The sequence below is a fragment of the Saimiri boliviensis genome, chromosome 2 (genome assembly GCF_048565385.1).
Source record: "Saimiri boliviensis isolate mSaiBol1 chromosome 2, mSaiBol1.pri, whole genome shotgun sequence".
Lineage (NCBI taxonomy): Eukaryota > Metazoa > Chordata > Mammalia > Primates > Cebidae > Saimiri > Saimiri boliviensis.
Window position 1 is genome coordinate 96,186,935 of NC_133450.1, and position 26,381 is coordinate 96,213,315.

General features: G+C 41.9%; 1 protein-coding gene and 1 pseudogene across 1 annotated transcript in view; one reads left to right on the forward strand and one right to left on the reverse strand.

Annotated features, from left to right (window-relative positions):
* DDHD1 (DDHD domain containing 1) overlaps positions 1-26,381 on the forward strand; it is a 197,430-nt gene that overhangs the window by 122,052 nt on the left and 48,997 nt on the right. The window contains exon 17 of the transcript XR_012516317.1: positions 20,943-21,578. The gene's annotated coding sequence lies outside the window, so the exon portion shown is untranslated. The remainder of the gene's footprint in view (positions 1-20,942; positions 21,579-26,381) is intronic.
* LOC104651768 (NADH dehydrogenase [ubiquinone] 1 beta subcomplex subunit 3 pseudogene) lies at positions 20,916-21,206 on the reverse strand (annotated as a pseudogene).

Below are 26,381 nucleotides of genomic sequence, written 5' to 3' on the forward strand. Positions count from 1 at the left end.
TCAGCTGACATCTGGATTATACCTTCCTCCCTTCAAAACCTGTCTCATAAGACTAGAAATCAGCAACAAACACACTTTATAGAAGTTTAACCGAGTCTCCAGTGGCCAGAAAATCAGTCTTCTCAACACTTCCAATTTCTACTGAGATTTTTTAAATACTTGCTTCCTCCAAAGAACTTCCTATAAATTTGCTTATAAAAATCTTCCCATGTTTTTGTCTAGTACTTTTATGAATTTGTTTAAACTTAAATCTTTATTAATTTATCTCATTTATTTTGGTTTTGTCAACCTTAAATAATGAGATTCAAAAAGTAAGATTAAGTATGGAGTTTATTCAAGCACAAATCTTGATGACCATCCAGGAAACACAGACTCCAAAAGAATGGGTCAGCATTTCAAAGTGGGAAAGTTAAGGTTTCATTAATATACACAGAGACGGATATGTTTAACCCTTTTCCCATTTGCCCCAAAAATTCTCACCAGTGGTGCTTGTGGCTGCAGTGTTTACACCAGGATAACTTTGCCAGAGAATATGTCGCTTTTATTATTTTTCTATCACTCTAGTATATCAACTTTGGAAACAAAAGACATCATTCTATTTATAGCATTGTTTTTAGTAGTGGTGTTTCCATTTATAAAATACAGTAATTCTCAAACACTGAAAATTTCAAATCCTAGAAAACGTAGCATTCCTACATGTGGTGTTAACATCATTCTCAAACAGTTGTTGGCCAAAGATTCATTTGATGAATCTGATTTTTCCAAAATAGACAATTCTGATGAATCAGACAATTCTAATATCCTGTTTAGAAATAACTCCAAGAAGTTTTTTAATATTATGTTTTCACATTGAAAATCAGATTTGCTTCAGCCTCAAAGAGCATGTTTATATAAAATTCAATGAGCACTGTCAGTGAGCTGTACTTCTTTTTTCAAAATGAGAAAAGGGTTAACAGGGTTGCAACATTTTTCATACAAAGTCAGTACATAGGTTATAGTGATTTGACTGGTTACAGTTTGCTATATTCCAATGAAGATTGCTTTCACATTCCATAAGGAGGGGTAATGGTCTTGAGGGGTTCTATCTCTGGTGCCATTTGGCCTTTCCCAGTCATTTACAGGACAGGAATTAGGAAGATCTATAATCAAAGAAACAAGTTGCAGCTGCCTTCTGTGACTCAGGCCACATAGTCGCATTGCTCTCAAGTCTCAAAGTTCTAACAGCTTTAGGTTTGAATTATGTAACAGTATACAGAGGCCAGGTGCAGTGGCTCACGCCTGTGATCCCAGCACTTTGGGAGGCCAAGGCAAGTGGATCACGAGGTCAGGAGTTCAAGGCCAGCCTGGCCAAGATGTTGAAACCCCATCTCTACTAAAAATACAAAAATCAGCTGGGCGCAGTGGCAGGCGTCTGTAATCCCAGCTACTTGGGAGGCTGAGGCAGGAGAATTGCTTGAACCCAGAGGGCAGAAGTTGCAGTGAGCCAAGATTGCACCACTGCACTCCAGCCTGGGCAACAGAGTGAGACTCCATCTCAAAAAAAAAAAAAAAGTATACAGAGTGAAGTAGGGGGACACAGCTCATTTTTTTTTTAAGATGGCCACTCAGGGTCAGGCACAGTGGCTCATACATGTAATCCCAACACTTTGGGAGGCAGAGGCAGAAGGATTGCTTGAGCCCAGGAGTTCAAGACTAGCCTGGGCCACATGGTGAAACCTTGTCTCTACAAAAATTAGCTGGGCATGGTGGTGCACACCTTTAGTCTTAGCTACTCGAGAGGCTGAGGTGGGAGAATTGCTTGTGCCTAGAAGGTTGAGACTGCAATGAGCCACGATTGCATCACCACACTCCAGCATGGATGACAGAGTAAGACCGTCAAAAAAAGCTCACTCAGTTAACTGTCCAACCATTTTTTTCTCCATACATAAGGAAACAATCATTTTTTAATTGAATAATCTTTTTTATTTACCCAAAAGCAGGGCATAAGTTTCTCTTTGCAAAGTAATATAAATTTTCCTTGTGAAGGTATCTTCTTTGTTATACCATCATGAGGAGAGCAATCTTACCACCAGGGACAGAAAATCAACACCAAAATCAATCTGCACAAACAGGCCCGCTCAGTGGCTCACACTTAAAATCTTAGCATTTTGGGAGGCCGAGGCAGGTGGTGGTAAGGAGTTTGAGACCAGCCTGGCCAATCTGGTGAAACCCTGTGTCTACTAAAAATACAAAAATTAACTAGGCATGGTGGTGAGCACCTGTAATCCCAGCTACTTGGGAGGGTGAGGCAGGACAATCTCTTGAACTCAGGAGGCAGAGGTTGCAGTGAGCCGAGATCATGCCATTGCACTCCAGCATGGGTGACAGAGTGAAACTCCGTCTCAAAAAGAAAAAGAAATCTGCACAAACAGACCTTACTAAAATAACCCTTATCTTTCTTTAGTTCCCCAATAAATTTTCTAGTTACCTTTTCACAATACATTGTCTATAGAAGCCCAACTCCCTCTTTTATCTAGTTGCTTCACAATATATCACTCTGTTAAAATGGTATAGAAACTTCTGAGTCTAACTGCTTCTTTGGGTTTTCTCTCCTTTTCTGTGAAGCCCTTGTGCACATAAAAATACTAACATCAAAACAATTTGTGTGCCTTTCTCTTGTTAATCTGTCTATTCACAGTTTAATTCACAGGCCTCAGCTACTAAACCTAAGAAGGTAACAGAAAACTTTTCCCTCCTCTACATATTCATAAGTGCTACTGGTCTATGGGTTTTTTGGTTACCTTTGTTCAGTTTTGGTATCAATTATAGGCTGGATTCATTATAAGAGCCTTGAGGCTTTCTTTTTGGCATACTCTAGAACATGTGGTTTTATCTGTTATTTAAATGTTAGTAGAATTTACCAGTAAAATTATCTGTAACTAGGGCATTGTTTATTTTTGGTAAAGAGGCTGACAACTTTCCACATTTCTCTCACAACAAATGTGTTTTGTCTGTCTCTTGTGAGGACAACATTAGCAACTAATATCTATTAGAAAACCCTCCATTTTGCTCATAAAAACTAGTTTGCCTAGCACTAAGTTAGCTTAAATCTATTAATTTCCCCTATACTGGTGGTAATTAACCTGTTTCCATTTCCTATTTTTAGTATGTTTGCTTTCTTCATTTAAAACAATGAGGTTGGCCGGGCGTGGTGGCTCAAGCCTGTAATCCCAGCACTTTGGGAGGCAGAGGCAGGTGGATCACGAGGTCAAGAGATCGAGACCATCCTGGTCAACATGGTGAAACCCCGTCTCTACTAAAAATACAAGAGATTAGCCGGGCATGGTGGCGCGTGCCTGTAATCCCAGCTACTCAGGAGGCTGAGGCAGGAGAATTGCCTGAACCCAGGAGGCAGAGGTTGCGGTGAGCCGAGATCATGCCATTGCACTCCAGCCTGGGTAACGAGCGAAACTCCGTCTAAAAAAAAAAAAAAGAGAGGTTAACTATCCTTTTTTTTAGCTTTTGGTTTTGTTAGTACTTTTTTCTGTTTTCTGATTTTTAAGTACCTACTTTTATCTTTATGCATTTCTCTCTTTTGCTGTATTAGGTGCAATAATGCAAGTTCACGTCTGCTGTAGCATTTCAGAAACTTTTTAAAGATTAATGTGCCATCTTTATTGTTCTCCAGATGAATAATTTTTAAAATTTAAAGGAAAATTAAATTTAGTGAGCAAAAGTGGAATGAGGTCCTTAATTTTCTTTAGGTAAGTACAATTACAAGTTTAACTATCTAGGGCTTGTAGTTTTGAAATTGTTGACAAGTTATTTTTTTCTAAGCAACACACCTAATGTGACAATAGGAGTATTGGGGGTTTTCTGGGTTTTGTCTGAGTCAGGGTCTCTCTTTGTTACCCAGGCTATAGCACAGTGGTGTGATGTCAGCTTACTGCAGCCTCAACCTCCTGGGCTCAAGAGATTCTCCTGCCTCAGCCCCTCAAGTAGCTGGGACATGTGCCTGGCTAATTTTTGTATTTTTAGTAGAGGAGGGGTTTTGCCATGTTGCCAAGGCTGGTCTCAAACTCCTGGACTCAAGCAGTCTGCCCAACTTGGCCTCCCAAAGTGCTGGGATTACAGGCATAAGCCACCACACTCATTTAAAAATGGGAATTTTTTAAATGCTCTTTTAACTGACTTTCCTTAAGCTGGCCTTCCTCTGCTCCTTTTTTTTGAGAGGGAGTTTCACTCTTGTTGTCCAGGCTAGAAGGCATTGGTGCAACCTTGGCTCACTGTAGCCTCTACCTTCTAGGTTCAAGTGATTCTCCTGCCTCAGCCTCCCAAGTACCTGGGATTATAGGTACCCACCACAATGCCCAGCTAATTTTTTGTATTTTTAGTAGAGACTGGGTTTCACCATGTTGGCCAGACTGGTCTCGAACTCCTGACCTCAGGTGATACACCCACCTCAGCCTCCCAAAGTGCTGGGATTACAGGCATGAGCCACTGCGCCCAGCATCCCTTAATTCTTAATAAATTATTATATAGTGGTTCAAGCTATAATATGAAGATCAAGGGGAAACACATTCCCAGCTTCTCTCCTTGTCCAAAGTTGCTTTATCTGTTTTTTTGTGTTTTTTTTTTTTTTTTACTTTTGTCCCCAATCTGTTAATTTAATTGTTTCGATATCTAGCAAGTGTAGAAACTAAGAGAAAGTTTTCCCTTTACCCTCTAAAGTTTCACTGGAAATGAATGACAATAAGCAGATTATTGGACAAAAAGGTATACACATTTATTTAATATGCATAAGCCCAGGGGAATTGCAGGAGAATGATTAATAACCCAATGAGGTCCAGATGCTTATATACCCTTCTTAATAGGGGAAAAGGAGATGGGAATAATATGGCCATTTTGAAGGGTAGTGTTTTAGTCCATTTGTGTTGCTATAAAGGAATACCCAAGGTTGAGTAATTTATCAAGAAAAGAGGTTTATTTGGCTTACAGTTCTGCAGGCTGTACAAGAAGCATGGCACTGGTACATGCTCAGCTTCTGGTGAGGGCCTCAGGCTGCTTCCACTCATAGTGAAAGGCAAAGAAAAACCAGTGTGCAGAGATCATGTGATAAGAGAGGAAGCAAGGGAGATGGGAGGGAGATGCCAGGCTCTTTTGAACAGCTAGCTCTTGGGGAAACTCTCTCAAGGGCTAATAGAGGGAGAACTTGAGGACAGCACCAAGCTATTCATGAGGGGATCCCTCCCATGACTCAGACACCTCCCATTAGGCCCTACCTCCAACACTGGGGATGAAATTTCAACATGAAGTCCAGGCATGGTGGCTTATGCCTGTAATTCCAGCACTTTGGGAGGCCGAGGCAGACAGATCACTTGAGGTCAGGAGTTTGAGACCAGCCTGGCTAACATAGTGAAACCCCATCTCTACTAAAAATACAAAAATTAGCTGGGCATGGTGGTGTGCGCCTGTAGTCCCAGTTACTCAGGAGGCTAGGACAGGAGAATTACTCAAACCTGGGAGGTGGAGATTGCAGTGAGCCAAGATCTTATCACTGCAGTCCAGCCTGAGCAACGGAGTGAGACTCTGCCTCAAAAAAAAAAAAAAAAGTCAGCATGAAGTTTGGAGGGTCAAATATCCAAACTATAGCAGGTAATAAATGATTCTTAGGGGAATGAATGGGTCCAATGCTCAGACAAGACTACCAAATAATTATCTTCGAGAATTGAATGGAACCAGAGAACAGAAAATAGTTTGGAAAAAAGTTAATCTGAGCTCTAGCTGTGGTATTTAATTTTCAGCCTCTTCCTTGGTGATACAAGTTTTAATCTCTGGTTTAGGAAATTTCAGGAAGGGAATCAAAGACAATTGTGTTTCTCTTTCATGGGTCCAGTTTCTAGGTAGATAAGCGAACTTCTGACAACAGCCTCATCCTGTGCTTCAGAAGAGAGAGTATTGAAAGAGATGTGGGGGAGGGAGGCGGGAGGTCAGAGAGACCTTGGGTCTGCTTCTTCAGTTCAGCATGTCAAAGTGTCATGTTTTAGGGATCTTTTTCTGAGCCCCAACACAAGCATTCCTTGTTTGTATATGGTTTTCATCTTATGGGTCAGTTAGTTCCGTTCCAGTTTGGTTCATTTCAATCCAATTCATTTCCTATGTGCTTGCAGTTGTCGTAGGTGACAGAGAAAACTCAATAAACCAATCCTCTGCTTCCACCTCCCCACTCCCACCGTAGGAGCTCACAGCCTGTTCTATTGGTACAGCTCAATTAGACTACAGAAATGTGTGACACAAAACAGGAAAAGGAGGAGGGAGGATGGCTTAACCCAGTTCACTTGCCATAACTACAAAAACAAGGAACAAAAGTTGAGCTGGTTTATATGCATGCTGAGTAGTCAGAAGGATCCTTATAGCAATATTACATGTACCACCTCTCATTAGCCTGAATGAAGCTCTTGTTTGACTCTAAATCCTGCCAGTACTGAGTACCCAGATTGTATTTCCCAGGGAGAAGCTCTGGTCCTTTGTGCTGTGCCAAGGAGAGTTAAAGGCAGGGAGGCTTCCATTTCCCCACAGCTTCTCTAAATTCTTGATGCCAGTGGATCCTGGGAGTTGTAGAACCAGTTTATACATAGGGTTGGTGCAAAAGTAATTGCGGTTTTTGCCATTGAAGGTAATGGCAATATGCTATGTGGATTATTAAAATATTGGCTAGTTAAACTTTAGGAAAAGTCTGTCAAGAGACTGCACTGAAATGGCCAGAAGCATTCCCCTAAATACATAAAACCTGGAATACTTTAAAAAGAAGGCATGAATTAGCCCCTTTTGAAATAATACTTGGTTGTCCTATGCCTACTGGTGGTATCTCTAAACCTTACATTCTTGAATTGAGTGAATCATTATGGAGACTTAAGTGAACAGTTTTTGTATTTTTATTAGAGATGGAGTTTCACCCTGTTGGCAAGGCTGGTCTCAAACTCCTGACCTCAGGTGATCCACCCCACCTCAGCCTCCCAAAGTGCTGGGATTACAGGCTTGAGGCACTCGGCCCCAGGTATCTTTTAGTTATATACAGGAACTGACTAGTATACTTGAAGCATGTCAATAGGTAAAAATGACACAGCCTCTGCCAACTGACAATGCTTGCCATCTCTTTTTGACCAGGAGATCTATGTACATCAAGGTTTTTAGAAGACAGCACATACTGTCACCTACTTAGGAAGGACCTCATGAAGTACTGCTAACAATTTATGCCACCATCTAAATAAAAATCGTCATGGATTCCTGAAAGCCATGCTAAGCTGTATTGGCACTCTTAGGACAATTGAAAGACCCCAGATCAGCACTCTCAGGAAAATTTGGAAGACCATCCCTGCAAGTGACCTTAAAGTAAGGATTTCCAGGGTTAATCCCCAGGCCCTGGAAGCAAATAGCATCATGAAGTAACTGTTTTTTTCTTAAGGTCATTAGGAAACTTCACTTTCACCTATTTTCTCCCCCATTACTCTCCTTACTCTGAAACAAAAACAAAAACACTTCTTCCTTTTAATGAAGACTCCTTTTTTTGGCTACTTAAAGGCTAACTGGAGATTGTTGTCTCAATCTATCCTGTTTTCACTCTGATTCTCCACTATAGGCTCTCTTCCAGCCTCTTTTTTTATTTTACTTTTACAGACTCTTCCTGTTTTCTCATCAGGCCAAGCAGAAACCTGACATCCTCCTATACCAATTTTCCAAACCCTGGCATATTAGTTAATCAGATTGCTGACTGTGTCCAACATCTAGATCACTCAAAAGAACCTAAACTTTTGGGGCCAGGCATGATGGCTAATGCCTGTAATCCCAACACTTTGGGAGACTGGGCTGGGCAGATCACCTGAGGTCAGGATGAGACCAGCCTGGCCAACATGGTAAAACCCTGTCTCTACTAAAAGTACAAAAATTAGCTGGCTGTGGTGGTCGTGTGCGCCTATGATCCCAGCGGCTCAGGAGGCTGAGGCAAGAGAATCACTTGAACCTGGGAGGCAGAGGTTACAGTGAGCCAAGATTGTGCCGCTGTGCTACTTTTAATTCCTGCCAAGGAATGGCAGGTACTTGCAAAAAGCTGGTAGACCAAGACTGGAAATTAGATGTATGACAAGATATGGCATTTATCACAGAGAAAACAATGTCACTTTACTTCTTTTGGTGAGTTACTTGGATACAGAAAAACTTTCACGGAAGCTCAAGAACTGTCCTTTGCGCAGGTAAAGTCATTAGAAGGGCATTTTTCCCTTTGTCTTGAAAATGGCATGGTGCTGGACCTTTCCTGAGTGACATACCAAAGCAAGACATACATACCGTGTGGTTTGATTTCACAGGCAGCATCCTCAAGCCTCTTATAAATGGTCATGACTCTGACTCTTACGGTACAAACACTTGTCAAATTACCAGATGTTACAGCTGACCCACAAGCCACCTTTGTGTAACCTGGAGTAGCTCATCTGCTTTCCTCATTAGGCTGCCAAGCAAGCTGGTGACCCAAAAAAGCTGGTTGGTGGCATAGTGTGAAGACCTGAGAGCCAGAGAGCCAGTGGTGTGGATTCCACTGTGGATCTAAAGACCTGGGAACCAGGAGCAGTGAGGGCAGGGGAGGATAAATGCCTCCCCTCAAGCAGTCAGGCAGAGGGAGTGAATCCTTCCTCCCTCTACTCAGGCCCTCAATGGAATGGCTGGTGCACATTCACATTGCCGAGGACAATTTCCTTTACTCAGTCTATCAATTCAAATGCAAATCTCTTCCGGAAATACCCTCACAGGCACATCCCAGAAGTCGTATTTAATCAGATATTTGGGCATCCCATGATTGAGTCAAGGCGACACATCAAATTAACTGTCACAGGATCTGACAAAACTGTTCTTAATATCTCTTAAGTGGCAGGATGGAGGTCTGTGTACTGGGTTATTCAGCAATTAAGAGGACCATAGCTGGTTGGGTAGCCATTTCCTTATGATTAATATATGTTCTTCAAATCAAAGGAAAGCCTGGTTACAGTGATTGTTTCTGACCCTATCCTGTGCAATTCTTTGATTGAGTCTGGAGAAGCACAAAAGACTATCTAAAAAAGTGTGTAGTAGCAGATACCTGTAAATGTAAGCCCACTGGATGGCAAAATCATTACTCAAAAGATATGATTCTCAAGTGAAAAGCCCAAAGTAACAAAGTGAAAATTTAAATATTTTATATATTTTATATATTATGTATAAAATATATATTTATATTTTATAATTATGTATATACTTACGTATATATATACATATATATGCATTGTGTATATAATATGTATATGTATTTACATATGTATACATATATAATTTATATATTAGATATTATATTTATTATATGTATATACTTACATATGTATATATTATATGTAAGTATTTATAATATATACATATACATATGTATATATTATATATGTATATAGAATATGTATATAGAATATATGTATACATATGTGTATTTACATATATATCATATATACATGTAATATAATTGTATATTATATAATCTATATTATACATATATACAAAATTATGTATTATATATTGTATATTATATAATCTATATTATACATATACATATTATATATTATATATATATACAGGGACTTACTCTGTTGCCCAGGCTGGAGTACAGTGGCAAGACCTCTGCTCAGTACAGCCTCAATTTCCTGGGCTCATCACTTGAGAAAAGTGCTGGGATTACAGGTGTGAGCACTGTGCCCAGCCGAAACTCACCTTATAGGTGCATATATTACTTGCAAATTCTTCTAGCTTCTATGTGGAATGTTGTGAATTGAAATAATTGAGGAAATGCTTCTTTCCCTAAAGTCCTTTTTATTTCTAGATGTTTCTGTTCCACTTCCCCTTAGGATTAGGGATGATACAGGGTATGAAATTTTAATGAGTCCCAAAGTTTTTGCAAGCAAGTGGTTTATTTCTGCTGTAAAATGAATTCCTTGGTCTGACTCAATTCATAAAGGAATGTCAAAACAGAGAATAATCTTAGTTATTCACCACTGTTGTGGCATCAGCACATCTAGTCAGATGGCATTCAGTCTATCCACTCAACATAGAAATAATAAGCAAACAGTGAGAATAGCATAAAGCTGGAGGTAAATCTATGAAATCCACTTGGAGTGCCACAAGAAGCAATGTAGACCTCGAGAACTTCCTGAGGAGTATTGGTTTCCTCCAGAAATTTGGTGAGATTTACAAGCAGTATGCTGGGAAATAATTTGGTCAGATATTTTGTGGGTGCCAGGGCAGAACCAATTATCATTTTTTTTTTTTTTTTTTTTTTTTGAGACAGAGTTTCACTGTTGTTGTCCAGGCTAGAGTGCAATGGCACAATCTCAGCTCCCTGCAACCTCCGCTTCTGGGTTCAAGCAATTCTCCTGCCTCAGTCTCCCAAATACCTGAGATTACAGCTGCCCGTCATCAGTCCAGGCTAATTTTCGTATTTTTAGTAGAGATGGAGTTTCACCATGTTGGCCAGGCTGGTCTCAAACCCCTGACCTCAGGTGATCCACCCACCTCAGCCTCCCAAAGTGCTGGGATTACAGGTGTGAGGCACTCGGCCCCAATTATCTTTTAGTTCCTTAACTATCCTCCTTCTGCACATACATCTCATTCGATGGGAGAAAAGTGCAAGCCAAAAGGTTGAAAGAATGAGGGCCATAGGAAATCCATTTAGCCCAATGTATAATCCATCTGATCACTGTTTTGAACCCTTTTGTGTCCATTTGTCTTTTCAGATCACGGAGCATTTGCCTGATAGATAATCAATAGTATCAGCTAGAGATGAAGTCAGTTTAGAAACTAGATTTAAAAAAAATAATAAGGTGGCCTATTTTTGGCTGTGTATTTAGCAGCCTTGTCAGCTCTATTGTTCCCAAAAGATATAATATCAGACTCCTTAGTATGGGCTAAACAATAAGCAACAACAATTTTAGAAGGGAGGAAAATAGCCTGTAATAGATCAATAAGTATATGCCTGTTGGCATATAAAGGAGATTGTCAGCATATGGAACCAGCAGAAGTGAAAAACTGAAGGCATTTCCAGATTATACCAGCATACATATGCCAACAGTATGGCAGACCCCAAAGGCATATCTGGAGTCAGTGTAAAGAGTGGCCAGTTTTTTTTTTTTTAACCAGTGTGCAAACTTGAGTGACAGCTGTCGGTCCAGCAGCTTGGGCTGATCTTACTGTGAGCAAAGGGCACATCTCAAGTGTTTCACGTGGAAAAGCTAGCCAGTTGTTATATTTCCCTGGAAATTTTATTTACAAGAGCCATCACAAAATAGACTTAAGTCTGGGTTGTCCAAAGGGGTAGCTAAGAGGTTTGCCCATGGCTTTGAGATCATTTCTACAGTCTCAAGGCAATGATGAGAAATGGAGTGAAGCTCTTCATCGCCAGAGAGAAGCGGTAGAATAGCTGGATTTAAAGCGTTAGAGTGATGTAAAGTGATGGAGGGATGGTTTTGTTGTTTTTTTTGTTTTTTTGTTTTTTGTTTTTTGTTTTTTTTTGAGACGGAGTTTCGCTCTTGTTACCCAGGCTGGAGTGCAATGGCACGATCTCGGCTCACCGCAACCTCCGCCTCCCGGGTTCAAGCAATTCTCCTGCCTCAGCCTCCTGAGTAGCTGGGATTACAGGCACGCGCCAACATGCCCAGCTATTTCACCATGTTGACCAGGATGGTCTCGATCTCTTGACCTCATGATCCACCCGCCTCGGCCTCCCAAAGTGCTGTGATTACAGGCTTGAGCCACCGTGCCCGGCCGGAGGGATGGTTAATAGGGCTTTTCTGAAGTGGTCTATCATCATGTAGAGAGGTGCTGTGTTTTATAAACTTATAAGAAAACAGGCAGACACAGTTTGGGGAACACAGAGTAAATGGAGGAGCCGTATATAAGAGTACTGCCTTTGCCAGTTAGGGTGGCAGATGCAGTCACTGCACACAGGCATGAGGGCATACTTGCTACCACAGGTCCAACTGACATGGGAAATATGCTACAGAACATATTTGAGATCCAAAAAGTTGTCCTAGGATACCTGCGGTAATCTCATTATTTTTATGATGATACAGGTGAAAAGGTTTGTCAAAATTAAATAAGCCAAGGGCAGTGGTTATGAACAATGCTAATATTAAGGCTCAAAGGAGATTGTCAGCATATGGAACAAGAGTAGAGACTTGGGGAAGGGCTGAAGAGTCTAAGTGGGTGTTAAAGATCTGGGAAACTAGTAAGGGAGACTCGCGAAATCCTTGAGGCTTGTGAGTCCATGTTAATTGTCTCTCTTATATGTAAATACAAAGAGAAATGTCTAGTCGGGGTGCAGTGGAATCAAGCAGAGGTCAATTACTATAAATCGGGCTGTGTCAGCAGGAATCGAGCTAAGAATGGTAGCTGGATTAGGAACTATGGGGTACCAAAGAATTACAAAGGAGTTGCTTTTGGCTCCTGGATCTTGCACAGTTGGATAGAAGTGATTCCCCCAGACCCATCTGAATCAAATTTCTCCTCTCTTTCCTAGCAAGCTTCGGATACTACAGGGTGAAGAAATAAAGACACCACTACCCTGCTGTGAAAGACAGTCTATTACATGTTTGATTCCTCGTGTTGCATCTCCTAAGAGAGGATTCTGGGCTACTGGTGGGAAAGGTTTGTTTCTTTCCCAGGAAATATGTGCAGGCTGCTTAGTAGCAAGCCAGCGTCATTTGCATGTGAGGCCCAAAGACTAGTCCAGGCATCTCTTAAGATTGCATTCTTTTCAAAGGATTTTAAATTGAGATGGGTTTCCATTAAGGAAAGTAGAAAGTTTTAGGTTTGTTCTGAGGGCAGGAAAATGAAAACATCTTTCTCATTACAGGATATGCTTGCATTAAACTTATATTAAAAATCTCTTCTGGAAAGGTTTGCTGGTAAGCAGTCAGTAACTAGAAAAGCACAATGTCGAGAGGTCCTAAGAATATCGGAGTGGTCCAAGATATGAACAGTGAAATAAGTTGTCCACAGACTATGACAACTTAAATAGGATCAGAGGTGACAGGTAAAAATAAATCCTCTGGGTGTTATGGTAGAAGAAGTCAAACCAGTGTCAATCAAGAAATCCAGTCCCCAATCCTGTACTTTAAGTTTAATGATGGGTTCAGGGGTACAGCTGAGGATCAGCCAACCCCATCAATTAATAGGGTATTGTCTCTCAGAAAGGGAAAATGAAATTTCTGAGGATAGTGGGATCAAGGGCCCCCACTTTTTCTTTCTTCCTCATCTTTGTTTTAAGTACAGGACAGTTGTTTTTCCAGTGTCCTGGCTTTTTAAATATCTGCAGACATCTGGAGGCAAGGAAGGCACAGTGGTTGGGAAGAAAAATGAGGGAATTTTGAGTTACTCTTAGAGTCATAGCTTTATTTCTGTAAATACTTGATTTGGGAGGCAGAGCTGTTGGTTTTAACTTCTTTCCTCTTATTTTCTGCAAGCTGTTTTCAAAGGATTGCATAGCTGCTTCTATAAAAACACTCAGAGACTGACTCAGCCAGGCAGCCACGTCACACAATTTTGAATTTCCCTCTTTATACAGTCCAACCGAGCCAAAAATTAAAAGATTTCTATGTTCTGAGGCTTCCTGGCTGAATGCAATGTGGCTTTTAAAAGTTTGAATGAAGTATTCTGTAAAGCCCTTAGGAGATACTCCTTCCTTTGAGTACGTGCTTCAACCTGAGACCAATTCACCTTAGGGAGAAAGGCCTCTTTCATCACCTCCATTAGGCATTGAATATTGGCCTCTAGCTGAGCCATTTCTCGGTCACTTGCAGTAGGGTCTAGAAGTAGTTCCAGCTTCCTATTTCCTGGGTGGAATGGGGTGGGGAAGAGTTGGTTCCCCTAGAGTCCGTCTGGCCTGTCTAGTAACTACAGTATAATCACAGGTGGGAAAAAGACATCTTAGTAGCCAGTTGAGGCTCCTGTGAGTGGGATTATGAATGGCTGCCAATCCTTCTAACTCCTCTTTAAATGTGGTAGAATCTTCTGAAAGTGGAGACAAAAGGGCTTTGTAATTTAAAATACCTGCTGGACACGGTGGCTCATGCCTGTAATCCCAGCACTTTGGGAGATGGGTGGATCACCTGAGGTTGGGAGTTAGAGACTAGCCTGACCAACATGGAGAAACCCGATCTCTACTTAAAAAAAAAAAAAAAAATTAGCTGGGCATGGTGGAGCATGCCTGTGTTCCCAGCTACTTGGGAGGCTAAGGCTGGAGAATTGCTTGAACCTGGGAGGCAGAGGTTGTGGTGAGCTGATTGCACTCCAGCCTGGGCCACAAGAGCAAAACTTCATCTCAAAAAAACAAAAAACAAAAAAAAATGTAAAAGATCTGCTGTTGTACGGCATCAACCTAAGTGTCCATCAACAGATGAATGGATAAAGAAAATGTGTTATGTATACACAAGTCGAGTACTACACAGCCATAAAAAAATGGAATCCCCCATGCGCGGTGGCTCAAACCTATAATCCCAGCACTTTGGGAGGCCGAGGCGGGTGGATCACGAGGTCAATAGATCGAGACCATCCTGGTCAACATGGTGAAACCCCGTCTCTACTAAAAATACAAAAAATTAGCTGGGCATGGTGGCGCGTGCCTGTAATCCCAGCTACTCAGGAGGCTGAGGCAGGAGAATTGCCTGAGCCCAGGAGGCGGAGGTTGCGGTGAGCCGAGATCGCGCCATTGCACTCCAGCCTGGGTAACAAGAGCAAAACTCGGTCTCAAAAAAAAAAAATTGAATCCTGTCATTTACTGCCACATGGGTGGATCTGGAGGTCATCATGTTAAGTGAGATAAGCCAGGCACAAAAAGACAAGTATTGCATGTTCTCATATTTTGGGGCTAAAAAATTTGATCACATGAAGCTAGAGTGTGAAAAGATAAATAACAGAGACTGGCAAGGGTGAGTGGGAGGAAGAGGGATGATGAAGAGAAGTGGGTTAAGAGTACAAACACACAATTAGAAGGAGGAAATTAAAGGTTTGATAGCAGAGTAGGGTGAGTATATTTAGCAAAAATGTATTGTACTCAGGGGATGGACACCCTAAATACTGACTTGATCACCATGCATAAAACATGTATAACAAAATTTCACACTGTCCCATACATTTGTACTCATAAAGAAATATTTAGGCCAGGCACGGTGGCTCATGCCTATAATCCCAGAACTTTGGGAGCCCAAGGTGGGCAGATCACCTGAGGTCAGGAGTTCAAGACCAGCCTGGCCAACATGGTGAAACCCTATCTCTACTAAAAATACAAAATTAGCTGGATGTGGTGGCACGCGCCTATAATCCCAGCTACTCGGAAGGCTGAGGCAGGAGAATCACTTGAACCCGGGAAGCGGAGGTTGCAGTGAGCTGAGATTTTACCACTGCACTCCAGCTTGGGCAACAAGAGTGAAACTCTGTCTCAAAAATATTTTTTTTAATAAAGAGTCTACTGCTGCCTGGAGACATAAATTCTTTGTGGTGGGGATCCAGTATAACATTCACAGGTAGGCATGGCACAGGAAGGTCCGGAGTTGATGGAGTTTGATTGCAGAGCCCTGGGAAGTAGGAGAAGCCTTCTTGGAGCCCGGGCCAGACTTACTTCCTGGCTCTCAGCATTTACATGACAACCTCTATACCCCAGGCCTGGAGATCAGGCCAGAGTGTGCTCTGTAAATCTTCCCAGGAAAGGAAAGTTAAAGCAGGCAGCTGAATGTTTAAGGGATTTTCTAAAAAGGTGGAAGTTTTAAGAGTTAAAGGATTTTGCTGAGAAGATGGGGCCATATTTTGAGGAGTGGGATTCAAGCCAGGGGCTAGAGATCCCAAAGATCTTCTGGAGGGGCAGGGACAGGGATTTGGGGGTCAAGGCAAGTATAGGTGGATGGAGAAGTAGGATTTGTAGTGGGTATGGACTTTAACTTTTGTTCTAATCTGTTCTTCCCTAAAGCTAGCTGTTACACTCCTCTATGTCCCTTTACAATGTGGTCTTCCCATAGGTACCAATAGGACAGTTTTTTTGGATGAGAAAATTTTTTCAAATAGGGAAGTTTTTCCAGTTCAAAGGATCCATCATCTGGTCATTGACAAATAGGATCTCCAAGAATGTGTTTATTCCAATAGCAATTCAAACCAATAAGCCTTTTCATGGAAAGACTGGGAAATAACTTTCCAGACTTAGAATAAATCTTTACCATGGATGCAAGAGGCATCCCTACAGTGAGTGAAGATGATGCACCCACATGATCTGAATAAGTTCACGCCCAGAGGTGGCCTAGGAAAGCAAAGACCTTTGCTGTCACCATCCATGAGAATCATGTTTATGGAAACTGTGACTCTGATCTCTCACAAGACGTGAGACACCTCCAGGCACAGACCCACTAATCAGTCGCACCAAGTGGGCAACCCTAGGATGGGATATTCCCGGTACTAATAAGACAAAGAAGATTGAGACAGCAAAGGCCCTTATGGACTGGGACCTCCCCTGGAAGCTGGCATGCTCAAAGAGAATGCTACCCGTCATCACATGTGTCAGCCTCCCAGACTGTAGGCTGGCCACCTGACACAAGGCAAGCCAACACTTACTCCCATGAGCTAGTGGAGCCCAGAGAGAATATTCTCACTGGTCACAAAGCCAAGCTTTCAGGACATAAAACAAGTAAAAGAAAAACCCCATCTTGTTTTTCCTTGACCAGTCTGGTGAGAAGTGTACACTCAGCCATCCACGATGCCTGCTCTAGCACAGGAATATCGGCCCCAGTCCTGGATTCCCCCTTGTAGCATATGACACAAAAAGTAAAGACAATGGAAAACAATGACCAACTCTGGGAAGAATGGGACCAAACAGAAAACAAGAATACTTGAAACAGAAAATGCCAAAGTTGCCATACTCAAAGAATGACTTCACATAAATATTTTCTCCTGCTAATCTAAGTGTAGAAAGAAAAAAAAGACAAGAGACTCATCAGTCTTGCTTCAACCAGACCCTGAAGGCAGAGATCTAGGACACAGAAGTGGTAAAAATTTCTGCCCTCTGCTGGCTTTTGTCAAAGGTCTCAAGATCTTCTAGCTCCAGTAGCCAAGGCACGCAGTGAAATTCCCTCCTCATCACCAGAACTGATGGGGAGGAAAAAATTCTCCTCTACACTCTAGGGCATGTGGCCCACTGAGGCCATTTATCCGGCCCCCCCGCCGCACTTCAGGAAGGGGCACCTCTTTCGTTGGTGGTCAGTGAGAGGAGCACAGTATGTGGTGGCCCTCCAACGGTCTGAGGGACAGTGAACTGGCCCCCTGTGTAACTAGTTTGGGGACGCCTGCTCTAGGGTCTCCGATAGTCCTAAGAATTAAACTGACAAGACCCTGTAATAGGATAAAAGTACACAAGTTTTATTAAATTTTTACATGCACATGGAGCCCTTCGCGAGAGAACAAAGACCCAAAGAAGTGAACAGAGTAGAAAGCTTTTATACCTTCTAGTCAAAGCAATGATAAGTTCCTAAAGTGATGATCAGACAAAGGGGTTTGTGGTAGGGACAGTAAATTGTGGGGAAGTGATCAGGAGATTTATGAAGAGGGAGATAAAACTAGCAGATTGCTTTAGTAAGTTTATACGGATCCATTTCGGTGCTGATTCCCGGTCTCTGGTATTAAGGATGTTTTTCTCTTGTACAGGGAGGGCTCTTTTCTTATGGGGAATTTTATGACCTATTCTTACATAGAAAAGGGTAGATCAGAGAGCCCTTCCTGCCTCTGCTGTTTTTCAAGTGCCTTCAGCTCCAAATAATATGCCAAAGCAGCATATGTGTTTAGGGTGACATGTCCTTAACTTACTTACTGAATACTCCTTAACTTAAGAGGATGCCTTTTCCCCACTCATCCATTCCAACCTAAGAATAGGATATAACCCCCAGCTGGGTGAAACAAAACTAAATTTCAGGAAAGCAGAGCCCATATAGTCTACCCAAGGCTGCATATTGGCTGGGCATGGTGGTTCGTGACTGTAATCCCAACACTCCGGGAGGCTGAGGTGGGAGGATTGCTTTGAGTCCAGGAAGGAATTCGAGACCAGCCTGAACAACACAGGGAGAAAAATAAAAATAAAACATCTCTACAAAAAAAAATAAAACAATTAGCTGGCCGTGTGGTCTCAGCTACCTGGGAGGCTGAGGTGGGAGAATCACTTGAGGCTGGGAGATAAAGGCTGCCATGAGCTATGATTGCAATACTGCACTTCAGCCTGGTGACAAAGTGAGACCATGTCTCAAAAAAAAAAAAAAAAAGGCCAGGTGAGGTGACTCACACCTATAATCCTGGCACTTTGGGAGGCCGAGGAAAGAGGACCACTTAAGACCAGGAGTTTCAGACAAGCCTGAGCTACATAGCAAGACCCTGTCTCTACAAAAATTAAAAAAAAATTAGCTGGGCATGGTAGGCGTGGTCCCACCTACGTGGAGGCTGAAGCAGAAGGATCACTTGAGCCCAGGGGTTCGAGACTAGTCTGGGCAATATGGCAAAGCCACATCTCTACAAAAAAAAAAAAAAATACAAAAATTAGCCAGGCATGGTGGTGTGCGCATATAGTCCCAGCTCTTTGGGAGGCTGAGGAGGGAGGATCACTGGAGCCTGGGAGGTCAAGGCTGCAGTGAGCCAAGATTGCACCATTGCACTCCAGCCTAGGTGACAAAGCGAAACCCTGTCTCAAATAAATAAAGTGGTATAGGAGACCAGAATATAACATCTGAAATACGGCTGTAGGAGACCAGAATATGCCATCCCAAAATATGCCTTTTTGGCACAAGGACTATTTCGAGCAACAGCAAAGGACTAGCTCTGAAAACAAATTACCATTTCATAAAGAAAATATAAAGGAAATCTTCATTTGTAAGGTTGTCTTCTCTCTGTACCAGGAAGAGGATAACTCTGAATCACAAGAGACTCTTGTTGATGGAGAAGGCACCAACTTCAATCCACATAACAAGCCTTACCCTAGTTTACCCATGCTTTCCCTGGCTACCTCTCCATAACTGGCCTTCCCCACACCTGTTTGTTTCAGTGGACTATAGTATATAATAAGGCTGAATTCAAAGCCACTTCTTGAGATTTACTCATTTCTCTGTGTATCTCCCATGAATAACTGAGGTATAAATGTTAACTTCTGTTTTTCTCTTGTTAATCTGTCTTTCATTCCGAGAATCTCACCAAGAACTATGAAAGGTAGAGAAAACTATTTTTCCTCCCCTACAATAGACACTTGTGAGAACTAGATGGAGATGATATAATAACAAATTGTGTCTCTGAAGTAAAAAGCCCAACAAATTGAACACAAAAATATTCAAAAGAAAATCCCTGAAACAAAGAAAAATATATCTGCAGAATTAAAGAACACGTTGTGTTTCAAAACACTTCAACACGGAACATCCAATACTGAGACATATCATGACCTATCTATTGAAATTCAAAAATAAAGAATTCTTCAGGCATTCAGACAAATAACAGATTATATGCAGGGACAGGCTGACCTCAGAACTTAATGGCAGAAGACAGTGGAGCAATGGCTAATGGAGTGTAACCCAAGGATCTTAGCCAAATAAATTCTGGCACTTGGAAAAGTGGGTTTTCCTAAACAAGAAAAAAATCAGGAAACACAGTAGCCATGAGCCTGTCTCAGAAAAACTACTTGATATCTTGGCAATTAAAGGAAGACTTCGAGGAAAAAAAATAAAGGAGCAGAAGCCTCATAAAAAGTTTTGGTGGGCCAGGTGTGGTGGCTCATGCATGTAAGCCCAGCACTTTGGGAGGCCAAGGCAGGTGGATCACAAGGTCAGGAATTCAAGACCAGCCTGGACAAGATAGTGAAACCCCATCTCTACTAAAACTACAAAAATAAACCAGGCTTGGTGGCAGATGCCTATAATCCCAGCTACTTGGGAGGCTGAGGCAGGAGAATCACTTGGACCCGGGGAGCAGAGGTTGCAGTGAGCTGAGATTGCGCCACTGCACTCCAGCCTGGGCAACAGAGCAAGACTCTATCTCATAAATAAATAAATAAATAAATAAATAAATAAATAAAAGGTTTTGGTGAACACCAAATCAATTTAAATATAGATCAATCCAAAGCTGTTGAACTATCACTGAAGACAATGTTAGTGTTATAAACTTATCAAAATAAAAAATTCTATGGCAGTTGAGAGGGGAACATGAGGAGAGGGGAGGTATAATCTCATTTTTTGTAGAGGTCAATCAATGTATAAAATTGAAATGTGTGGTTCACAAAATAAAAGCACCATTACTTGCAAAATTTCTTAATTTTACAAAGAAATTTTAAGAGCTAATATTATACAGAAAAAATTTTTACTTGAAATCTAGCCTGTGTAACAAACCTGCACATTCTGCACATGTATCCCAGAACTCAAAGTAAAATAAAAGTTAAAAAAAATAAACCTAGTATTTTTTTTCACTTCAAATTTTGTTTTCTATTTAGTCCAAGCTGTTTTCTTCTATGAAATCCAAGTAAAACTATATTGAATATTGTTTGATAGCAAAGAGCCTTAACGTGATGATGTTGTATCCATGGGGTTAGAGAAATGCAGGTGAATACGAAATATTGTTGACCCCCGCCATGGACATTTATTTCATTGTTTTCATATCTATTAAGCCATTAGCTTCAAATTATGCCTTACATGGGTACATATGTTTGCTAAAACTCATCAAATTATACACCAAAAATGGGTAGGCTTTTTTTTGGCATATATATTAATTTACTTTATTAAATCTTCCTACAAGCCAGACGAGTAGACTACAGTGAAGAAATTTTATTTGGGAGAGTTAAGAAACCACTATGATACTTCCAAGTATTATCTTCAGTGATGCTTCTTTTCTTTATGCAGGGACTTCAAGTGATATTCAGCTTCTACAGCTACCGCAAATGCAGCAAATCCCCATTTGAATCCTTCTAGTAATGCACCAAGAAAGGAACCATTGTTTGCAAAGCCACCCATGTATCTCCAAGCTTCCGTACAGCCTCCTAGATCCCTTAGCCTGCGTGCAGCCAGTTTCTTCCGGACAGTTTCTAATCGTGTCCCTTCTATCTTCCATTGTTTATAATCTGGAAATTCCATTTTACTATGTCCATGTTCACGTCCAGGGGCCATGTCTGACGGCAATCTGACCTCTCAAGACACTCAGCTTTGCAACCGGAGCCAATCCGGGCGTGTTTTATTATATGTAAGTTTACATCGATAAAGTTTATTTATAGGGTTTTTTAAATTATGCCCCATTGTAGTCTTCATAGAGGATCAGGAGCGAAGTGAAGGTGAGCCGGCACAGCCTACCCTCCCCCATCTTCATTGAATTAACCACCTTCAACATAGGGTCTCATCGCTTTAAGGGTCAGGGAAGAACACAGCTGTTTTAAGAGTAGATGTGGATTGACCTGACTATAAACATAAATTGTACACAGCTGAAGACGCTGACGACGGTGAGGAGGTGGAGCAAACTGACAAAATCATTCCAGTGACTTAAAGGTAAACTAACACTTGAGAGAAACAATACTTCTAGATGACACACCCATTTCTGCTTTCCAGAGTGGCTTTAACCCAGTACTTCATGGACAGATGCAGATGGTCTCCAGATGGGGTGTGGTGCTTCTGGGTCTATGAATGGAGTCTCCTGGGGCTCGAACAACCCCCAGCTGACTCAGCCTCCACGGAGGCATCCCCTAGCTGTGCTCCAGTTACAAGCAGGCCCAAGGGAGGGAGGGGCTGGCTGGGGTCCTTCCGGCACAAAACCTTTTCAGTTTTCCGCCTCAAATCTGCAACGTTTTGGCAGCTACAGGGCTTCTTTCTCCTCCCTTTCAAGTCGCCTGGCTCTTTGAGCCACAGGGGAGACCCAAAACCCTGAAGAACATCCCGGAATGCAAAGCATTTGCGGTGAGTCACAGCTGCAGAGATGCCAGCAAGAGCTGTTCCAGACTTAAGTAAGAGAGGGAAGCGGGAAGGAAAGGTCAGTGGCCTAAGCTGCAGAGTTATGTCAAAGGCTGGTCTCAGGAAAGAAGCAGTAGCACTGGCTGGAACAAAGAAGGAAAATAGTGAGAATAGAGCTGCGTGGGGACCACTCCTCTGAGGCTTCCCCACCTGCTTTGCATGGGGCTGTCAGCCCTACTAGCCGCATTCTCTAAATTCTAAAAATTCCCACAGGGATAAAAACTTCTGGATGATAGAGGATTGTAAGTTGGCATTTGGAAAATGATCTCTGACAGCCTTCTAACCAACAATCATAAAGGGCTGAGCCCACTGAGCTTTGCAACACACTATTTTAAGATGTACTTTAGAAATGCAGTGGGCATTCTCTCCTTTTGGACCCACAGAGGGGCATTCACTGGCTGTTTCTTGCCTAAAAAGCACGCCTCCCTTTTAAGTCCTGGAGAGAGCCTCTGGGTGTCAAAACATTACTTCCTTTTCATTTTTGTGTTAACAATTGTGAATAGAGGATATATTCATAATATTCACCCAAAATATTCAAAAAACTATAAAAGAATAACTGTCTAACTTCTGTTTTTCCCAGCCACCTAGTTCCTCCTGGAAGCAAGTTGCTTGTGTATTTTTCCTGAAATATTCTTTGCATGTATAAGCATGTCTGGTATATGTAATCATTTTTGTAGAAATAGCATTACACAATATTCTCCTCTTTGTTTTTCTAAACCATGTCAGTACAAACAAAACTGTCTCGTTTATTTGTTCATTTTCACTATGTATTTAAACAACACCCTGTTCATATACATGTTGGTTATTTCCCATCTTTTCCTATTACAGTCTGTACTTCAGTGACAATCTTTTAAAAGATATCATGTGTAGGTAAAATTTATAGAGGTGGGATTTCTATGTCAAATTTGGATATTTCGATAGATATTTTGTCAAATTGACCTCCATAGAGATTGTACCAATTTATACTCACAGGTATGAGAGTACCTATTTCTGGCCTAGTGTGGTGGCTCACACCTGTAATCCCAGTACTTTGGGAGGCTGAGGTGGAGGGGATCGCCTGAGGTCAGGTTCAAGTCCAGCCTGATCAACATAGCAAAACCCCATCTCTACTGATAATACAACAACAACAAAAAATTAGTTGGGTGTGATGGCACATACCTGTAGTCCCAGCTACTCTGGAGGCTGAGGCAGGAGAATCACTTCATCCTGGGAGGTGGAGGATGCAGTAAGCCAAGACTGCACCACTGCACTCCAGCCTGGATGACAGTGAAACTGTGCTTCAAAAAAAAGAAGAAAAAGAGAGGGCCTGTTTCCCCATCCCTTAGCACAGAATATTCCTACTTTGTTTTACTTATCCCAGTTGATAGGTTAAAACAAGTTACCTTATCATAATTTTAATTTGGTTTCATCTTTATCAAATGTTGAGCATCTTTGCCTATATTTGAGAGCCACTTACGTGTTCTGCTCTGTGAACCATGTTCTCCGCCTGCTTTCTGTCACATTGCTGTTTGTTCTGACTTGTTGAACTCTACATATCAGGGAAAATCGTGTTTTGTCAATGTACATGTAGGAAGGTTTTTTTCCCAGTTTGTTTTTTCTTCCATACTTAGTGTTTGTTTTATACAGACTTCTTTTTGGTTTCATGTTGTTGAATTTACCTTTTCATTTTTGGCCTCTAGAAAGTTTGTCCTTTAGATAGATAGTATTTCCCTTGAAATTATGAAAAAATTTCCCAATAAGTTCTACTTAAAGATGATTTTGTGTTCAGCATTTATATCTGTGATCTAGCCAGAATTTATTATAGTGGTGAGATGAGTAGGGCTCTACTGATATATTTTTCCAGCTGGTTCTCCAGTAGATTCAACCCCATTTATGGGGCCAGGAATTCAGGCACAGGTTAGCAGGATCCTCTGTTTTAAATTCCTTCACAAAACTGCAATGACAGTGTCACCCAATCCTGGGGCTTCATTGAAGGCTCAACTGGAGCCTTGCCTTTCAGTTCACATGGCTGTTGGCAGGATTCCATTCATTGCTGCTCGTCAGGTGGAGGGGCTCAGCTTCTTCCTTGCCTTCTCTCAGGGGGCACCCTAAGTTTCTTGCCACATTGGCAGCTTATTTCATCAAAGCCAGCAGGAGTGAAATCAATTGAGTCTACTGGCAAGTTGGAAGTTACCATCTTACCTAAAGTAATCACACAAAAGTGACATCCCATCTCCTATACCATATTCTATTGGTAGAAGCAAGTCACAAGTTCTGCTCCCACTCAAGGGGAGAAGATTATACAAGGTGAGAATGCTAGGAGGTGAGTATATCCATCTATTTTCACACTGCTATGAAAAACTTTGCTGAGACTGGGTAATTTACAAAGGAAAGAGGTTTAATTGACTCACAGTTCCCATGATCCAATCACCTTCCACCAGGACTTTCCCTTGACACCAGTGGATTAAAATTCAAGATGAGATTTGGGTGGGAACACAGATCCTAACCATATCAGTGGGGCTTATTGGGAGCTGTGTAGCCTGTCTGCCAGTCTACACTCGGGCCCCCAATGATCCATCTTCTTCCCATGTGCAAAATACATCTACCCCATCTCAAGTCCTCCAAAAGTCTCATTTCATTACAACATCACTTTGAAGGCCGAAAGGTCATCATCTAAATCAGGCCCAGGTGTGTGGATGAGGCTCCTGGGGTGTAACTCACTAAGTCTAGCTCCTGGAGCAATTCCTCTTCATCTGTGGACCTGCAAAACTAATGATACAAGTTTCCTGCCCTGCACACCCAGTGTATAATGGTGGGACAGGAGAAGGATAGCAGCTAGAGGCATTCCTATTCAAAAGGAAGAAAACGGGAGGTATACAGGAGTCACTTTTCGATGGCTACACACAGATTTAGGTTTGTTCAAAATTTCCATAGCTCACTTGCAGTATTACTCTATTTTGTCCATTTGTTTTATCTTTTTCTTGCTTCTCTCCTTTTACACAGAATTCCTTTTGTATTTCTCTCCTTTTAACCATCATCATCCTTTTCCTTCTTTTTTTGGTGGCGGGGGCAGGGACAGAGGATTTCACCATGCTTGCCAGGTTGATCTCCCAACTCCTGGGCTCAAGTGATCCTCCCACCTCTGCCTCCCAAAATGCCGAGATTACAGATGCGAGCCACCATGCCCAGCCAATCACCATTGTCATCACTTTGTGCTTACTAAGTTCTAGGTACCTTTCTAACTGCTTTACGTGTTTTAACTTATTTAACCCTCACAACAACTCTATGAGTGTAGGTATTACTTTTATTCTATTTTTACATAAGAGCAAACAGAAGTAGAGAGAAGTTAAACAGCTTTCCAATAACGTACAACTAGTAAGGGCAGAACCAGACATGAGATGAGCATTCCCAGAAGAGCAATGGGTAGGAGGTTTCGATCAAGGAGAAGCTAAACTGGTGTTGTCCGCTGACAAAAATTCTTCTTGGTTCCTTATAACACAAGGCTGTGGGTGTGTGTTGTATATGTGTGATACCTTTTCTGTTGTGTTCCCTAGTCAGCAATAATCAACAACTGTGAGACTGTTCACAAGTCACAGGTCATTTTTTTTCTAATTTGCTTCCCTGCCAGACTGTTTCCTACAACTATAGCAAGATAGTGTGCTTCTTCATTTAACCCCACCTCCCCCTGCCACTTCTCAGTGCCCCCTGGAAACTCCTGCAGCCAGCCTAAGCACCCTGTTCCCATCGGTTCTAACCACGGAGTGTTGAGTGCCCCTTATGATACACCATGTGGGAGAATGTGTCTGAGGCCCAGGCTGCAGGGTCCCTCCTGGGCTCTTCACCAGCCCTCACTGATCTTTTCTGCAAGCCCTTCCTCATTATTATAGATCAGGGTTTACAATTGTCCTTTATGGTTCTCCTTTCCCTCCTTCCTAACAGAACCGCAGCTTCATTCATGCATCCAGCACTTCCACATGAGTCTTCAGCAGCCCAGGAGATTCAGGGGAAGAAGGCTATATCATGATTCCCACTCAAGGTGTGGGCTCCTATTGGCCTAATTTCAGTAATTCCTTCTTCCCCCTTTTGCCAGCGTTCAGTCATCTATATTTGAACAAAACAGCACATGGCATTCCCTTTGGTGAGAGTTAAGGATCCAGGGGCCAGTATATGAACCAAATTCGTCCACCAGGATGTTTACCTGCTCTCTCATCTAGTGGATACAGACAAGGACTTATGCAGCCAAAATTTTTATGGGTCATGATAGGAAGACAAAGGGGACCAGCCTTCAGATGAATCCTATGGACAACAGCAAAGAGGGGCAGGAAAACTGGGGATGATGGATGATATTGTTGAGCCTGTCAATCT